A 6773-nucleotide genomic window follows, 5' to 3' on the forward strand; every position below is an offset into this window, starting at 1 on the left:
CCAGAAATCGCCGTTGCCTCCAAAGCAGGCTGTCTAAGGAAGTTACCTGTCTCCGCCCGGCCAGACAGCAAGAGGATTGCTGGCTGGCAACCCCCAGACAACAGTCTGGGTGCACTCTGATCATCGTCACCCGCTCAATCTGCTTCATAGCTGCCCTGCTCCGCATGCTCAGTATCCCCAGAATTCTGACGGCAGGGCCATGCCCCAGGCGGCTCAGGCTGCCATAACAAAATACCATACAGTGGGTGGCTAAAGCAACAGACCAGCGTATCTCACAGTCTGGAGGAGAAAAACCTGGGAGCAGGTGCCAGCGTGGCTGGATTCTGGTGAGAGGCCTCTTCCTGGCTTGCGAATGACCACCTTCCCTCTTTGTCCTCACAGGGTACAAGAGAGCTAGCTCCAGTCTCTTCTTATGAGGACACTAATGCCACCAAGGAGGCTTCACTCTTCGGCTTCATCTGAACCAAATTATCTCCCAAGTGCCCCACTTCCAAATACCACTGGAATCTGGGGAGACATGATGTCTCATCCACAATGGGCCGTATCAGCTTGTGGCTCTCTCTTCCCAAACGCTCTTATCCATCCTGGACCGCTCTCCTGAGTGCCAGGCCCTCTACTTGTTCTGCCTGGTGGGAGCAAAGAGTCAGAGGTGGCACCAGGGCCAGGGCAGGACAGAACAAGTCCAGGTACAGGGCCATCTCTGGAGCAACACCCCCTGACACCAGCCACACCGATGACCCCCTGGTACACTTCCAGCCCATTCCACATGTCCTAACAGCCTGTATTTGTATGTTACACCCATGACTTCCCTTTTGCTGTCGCACTGGGTAGCGTGATCCTCCTAGATGCTACTCGGACACAGTCGCAGTGAGCAGGAGCAATTCCTGGCCCCTCTCCGGCATTTATCTCACAGAGCCTGGCTCCCTCTGCTACAAAAGAGAGTGCACGCCCCACTCCTTGCTCAGCTATCTCGGTGGCTGATACAATCATGCACATGTGGGCACCCAGCGCAAGGCCTGGCCCCTGCAGCATTTGCTCAGAATAGCCACCCACCCCCGCTCTGACTGCACCAGCTATATGCCCATATTCCCAGGCCCAGAGAGAGGCAGGGGCAGAAGCAGACGTGGTGGGTTCCTCAACCTGAGGCCAGCCCTTGGGAACCTCATCAAGTCTCTCTCCTGCACGAAGTCCAAGTTCCCACGGTCAGCTGGGGCTGGGGGTGCCATCGACAGCACAGCTCGGGCATCCCTCCCCGCTTGCTGAACCTGCACCCCACCATGTGTCCAAGTCCTCTCACCCCAAGGTTAAGGGCTCTCAAGAGAACGTTCCGACAGACACACTTCAACCTGATGGGCACTTCCGTTTCCTCTTGGCCATCTTAGGAAGGTGAGGGACCTAGCAGGGGAGGCCAAAGCAGCCCCGGAAGAGAATGAACATTGTGCGAGGTCTGGGCTCAGTGCTCAGACAGGCCGGAGGACTCTCCGAGCAGGCGGGAGGCCGGGCCTCTTGGGCCTGCTGGGAGGGGGAGTGTTGTGGTTTCTGCTTCTGCTGAAGCTACCAAAGCCAAGGAGCAGTTTAATTCAGAGCCCTCTGAGCCTGGCAGAGTGTGTTGGGGACCCTTCTTCTCTGGGGCACAGCCCCGGCCTTGGGAGCCAGGGAGAACAAGGGGTACCCCTGTGAGATTTGTATCTGCCTTTTAAAGATAAGTCAGAGTGCTACTGACCACTGTGTCCCTTAGGAGTCCCGTCCCACGTGGGTCTGCTTCCTGCCCTGGACCATGAAGGGCTGGCCTGCCGGGTTCCTGGCAGAGTTCTGATTGCACTATTCCTAGTCTGTTCTCGACTTATGAAAAGTTCAAGAACGCTGTGACCAGACATTTAGACACACACACATCAGGACACATACCATACACAGATCTCAAAATCGTAAGGCCATTCGCATTTTGAAAAACATTTTCTTTCCTTCTTTGGGACTGAGGCTGGGTTATGCTCATGGTTCCCAGAGAACCAAGACAGTCACATAAAGGCTCTTTTTTTCCCTTTTGATATATTGCTTTCCTTAAAAAGAAAAAGTTGGCTCAAGGTATTCTCAACAGTGAAAAATGCTACCTCTTTCCCCCCAACGTAGCTGGCTTGATTCTGTTCAATATTTGAAGAAGCCAAATGTGCCAAAACTTTATAGAGATGAAGAGAACACCTTCTCATTCCCAGGCTGGCCAATATGTTCCCCAAGGAGCCCGCTGGACGCTTCTCGGGATCCCAAATCTGACCCCTTCCAAGTTAGTTCAAGGTCTTATTAGGGAGCCATGTTTTCTCAGAAAAATAAGTAACAGAACATATTAAAATGGCAGATAAAGACCATGATGAAGGGTCACCACAGGATTATAGAGCCTCATTGTCCTATAAATGGGACAATTCAGGACCTGTCAGAGGTGAGAGGCCACTTTAGGTTGGAGTTTTCAGGGAAGACTTCATAGAGGAGATAACATTTTGGCTGGACTGAAAAATGTGCGCTATTTAGACTAGCCAAGAGAAGTGGAGAAGGCATCCCAGGAGAGGGGACCAGCCTGCTCAAAGGCAGGGAGGCCAGGATGATTAGAAGGTCCCCTGAGTTTGGGGTCAAGTGAGTAGACCAATTGAACCACAAAGGAAAGCTTTCTCGGGAATAATAGGAGAAGAGGGGATGAACTTTATCCAGGAGCCAATGGGGGTATAAAGGGAAGATTACAGATTTTCAGGTAGGAGGTACAACCAATATTTAAGGCAATAACTCTTAACATGTTAGCGGGTGGCCTGAAGGGGCTGAACCCATCAACCATGTTCACATGCAAATCATGCTCAAGATGCTTCCTCATAAAGGTTCTGGGCTCCACAGCCAAGGCTGGCTTGGACCTAGTGGGAAAGATTAGCAAATTCCTAAATCATACTCCTCTTTGTAATAGTTTTTTTTTTTTTTTGTCTTATTCATAGTTTTCATTGAATTAGTACAGAAATAAATGCCTACTATTTTTTTTTCACTTAAAATTTTAAACCAAAGACTGGACCTCAAAACCATCATTATTTTTTTTATAATGACAGGTTTGATGTCAACCTCCCTTGAAAGATAATGAGCTCCTTAAAATGCAGAAATGATTTTATTCCTCTGTCTCCCTAAGCCCTAACACAGGGGCTGGCTTACAGAACCACAGAGGTGACCAATTTGTAGAATCAGGTAATAATATCCTTCCTACCATGCGGTTGGCTCGAGTCAAGACATCGTAAATGATGTATTGTGCTTTAGGGGTTAAACTCTTCATTTACCTTAAAAATAAACTCAAACTGTCAGGCTCTCTGATCTGGAAATTATTATTTTTTTCAAAGAAAGGGTTATCTCTAGGCTTTCCTGATACACGTATATTCAGCAGACCTTTGTGGCAGAGAACTTCTTTGGAACAGGTCCCAGAGCCCATGGACGAGACCCATCCTCTGCCTTTGGCAGCAGCAGTCCCAGCAGCTAGGAAATAAGTCTTCCTGTCCCCACTGGGGGTCTTGGTGGGCACACCACAGTGCCCACTACCATCTTGCATGATCTGTGCAGGCCAGATGACCAGAGACCAGAAAGGAGGGAAGAGTAGAGAGTCTGGGAGACAGATCTGGACCTAAACCTTGGCTCTGCCGCTTACGATCTGTCCACTCAGATTTGAATCAAACTTTCTGAGTCTCAGTTTATCCCTCTGTAAACAGGGAATAATCATGCCCACCTGATAGGGTTTTCATGCGGATCAAAGAAGTGTAAGAAGGGTCCTGGCATAGGACAATCACTCGGAAGGTGCTGGTAACAGGTGATCACAATAATTGTCATTATCTTAGCAGCTGCAGAGACAAAGATGGTTCCCTGGTACTGGTGCAAGGTGCTCCCGGGTGGCAGCTATGCCAAAGCCTAGGCCAAGAGCGATCATGTGCATGGACCACTGGGCTCCAAGGGGTCTGTGAAGATGGCTAGTCATCTCCTTAAATGTCAGGCCAGTGTCCTGCTGGGATCAAGGACACTGCTATAGAGACATCATCAGGAACAAAGGGCAATACTGGGAAAAGGTCTTCAGCTGTCCTTGCCAACAGAACACACAGCAGCCTCCATGTGCCGGGCATCGAGAGGCTGGGCCATGGGGTGGGTGTCCGTGTGCCGCTGGCCTGTCCAAAGGGTGTGACCACATGACAGATTAGGGGTGTTTGAGTTCACTGTTTCCTCTTTCAAACAGTCAGCAAGTAGAAAACCACCCAACTAGCTGGGATGATTTCTGAGCATATGGCAAGTTCAGACTGTAATACCACAGTCAAGACCGCCGTGAGCTCTGGTGGTCCCTCCTGTGAGGACTCAGAGCTCACATGCCCGGTTCTTGTGGCTCTCCTAGCCAGGAGGCCCCCGGTGGTAATACACAAGCTCTGGATTCAGAAAAGCCTGATTGCCCAGTTTGAACCCACTGTTCATCTTTCACCAGGTGTGGCACCCTGGACAAGGGCCAGCGCCCTCCAGCAGGACCACCAGGCTCACACCTGTAGCTGAGCCGGTTGAGCTGATTACTCATTGAAGCGAGGGAGACCTCACACCTGGGGTGTCGCAGTAAGAGGGCATTAGAAAGAGCCAATGATGGAATTTGGGTTTGGTGGGGTGGCTTCAGGGGACTGGAAGGAATTGGGAGTTTGTTTTACTAGATGTTGTTAGAAAACAGGGGCAAGTCTATGGTGGGGCATCTCGGTAAATCTCTCTACAAGGAGGGCTACGACTACCCTCCCTTATAAGGAAGCTGTAGTCACTCATTTGGGCTGAGGGTGGGGGCTGGTATTTTGTGGGTGACCCAGTGACATTACTTCTGTCTCTGCTGAGACAAAACGATGCCGTGGCCTTGCTTGGTCTCGGGGCACCCTTGTGTGAGCTGGCATCTTCTGAGGCTGTCCGGGCCCAGTAGGAGAAAAGCGCAGGCGAGCCGTGCGTGGAAGGGCAGCTTCCCAACATCAACATCAGGGCGGCTCTGTTCCCTTCCTGCCGGTTACTGAACCTTGCCATGCATCAATTTTTCCATCCATAAAATGGGGGTATGATGTCTGCCCAGAGGGTGGTTTTGAAGAACGTGGCACCCACAGCAGGGGCTCACCATGTACCAAACCCCCTGGTCCCCCACGAAAGTATCACAACGGCAGCCACTCAAACACCTGTTTTACAGATTAGAAAACTGGAATAGAAAAGGTCAGTACATTTTGGGGAAAATCAGTTAAAATAGCCACCGACCAAGGCTGCAAGTGAGATTCCTACTTGGAGCCCATGAGGGTTGGCACTTGAGAGGAATAACCCCCAGCTGCAACTCACTGGGGCAGTTGAAGCGCAGCGTCAGGTTCAGCCCGGGCTCCCCTGGGCCGGAGCACTGCGCGGACCCTGGGCAGGAGGGCGCGTGGCCCTCGGCAGGAGCCGGGGGCCGAGGGTCACCATGGGGCCACGATGCCGGGGTTTCCCCTGGCAGCTTTCACACTGAGCCCGGGGAGAGTGGCCTCAGACACAGAATCAGACAGAGTGCAGCCTTGCTCCGAGCCAGGGACAGGGTCAGACAGCGGCTTCTGGTTCCCACACGTCATCTCGTCTGATAATGGCAGAGTTAATCACAGCGCAATTTCCCGAATAAAGCCCACCCAGGCCGAGCTCCCCAAATTATACCCTCTCCCTGGTAATTGCAGAGCTGCTCAGGGCCTGCATCTGGCTTATAACAGCATTGCCATAAGGGCCAGATTGGTGCCACCTCTCATTTGGTGGAACAAAAGGAAAATTACACACTCTTGATGGCCCGGCTTCCCCAGCTTGGGGCAGTAGAAAGGCCAGGGGCGTGGTATCTCGGGTCAGCCCCCTCTCAGCTGTGTGGATCTGGGAATACCTCAGCCTCAACGCGCTCGGTAGTGAAACAAAGCTGGACCATCTTTCCTGTTACCCTTGGGAAGACCAGATGCCATATCTCCATGAGAACATATAAAGCGCTCCAAAAAGAATTATAAAGTCAAAAACAAAAATGATTTAAAGATAATATTTTTTTCTTCCCAACAAATAAAACAGATTTTAAGCAAAAATGAGATGGCCACGTTATAACCAGTGCTGTATGGTGATGTAATTAATGTTCTTCCACTGTGTTTGCTAATGATGGTTATTTCAGGACCCTGCAATTTGAGAAGTCACCCCAGAAAGTCTGTGATGTATGGTCTGGCTCTGCTTACGGAGGCAGAGAAGTTGGCTCATTATGTATCATTTGATCTGTCCATTCAGCAAAAATGGGCGGAGGGTCTCGGCTGTCCCAGCCTCAGTTCTAGGAGCTGGAGATAAAAATGGGGAAACCAAGGCATCACGGAGCCATGGAGGCCGGCTCTCCAGGCTGCACCGTGAATTTGCTCTGCTCTGACCCTGACTGACCCGTGGGAGGTCTGCGGATTCCCAGATCTTGGGTGGGGCCCACTGACACAGCAGCCAACATCTCTGCTCCTCAGGAAATAGGTAGGCATGGGGACTGCAGCCTGGACGGCAGCCTTGGGCTATGTGGCTTGGATCAACAGAATGCAGTTGCCACCAAAAAGCGTCCCCCAGATGGGGGAGGGGTCCTCACGCTGCGTGAGGCAGAGGCTGAGTTCAGGTGGGCTTTTCCTCTTTGCACACACCCCAGGCTGAGCAGAGCTCCTGCTCAAGATGTAGGACTTTCCCAGAGAGCAAGGCTGCGGGGGGCTGTCCTTCCCTGTTTCAGGGGAACTCGAAGCCATCCCTCT

Source organism: Pteronotus mesoamericanus, unplaced genomic scaffold (assembly GCF_021234165.1).
Source record: "Pteronotus mesoamericanus isolate MK-2021 breed Mesoamerican mustached bat unplaced genomic scaffold, CSHL_Meso_final contig_101, whole genome shotgun sequence".
Classification (NCBI taxonomy): domain Eukaryota; kingdom Metazoa; phylum Chordata; class Mammalia; order Chiroptera; family Mormoopidae; genus Pteronotus; species Pteronotus mesoamericanus.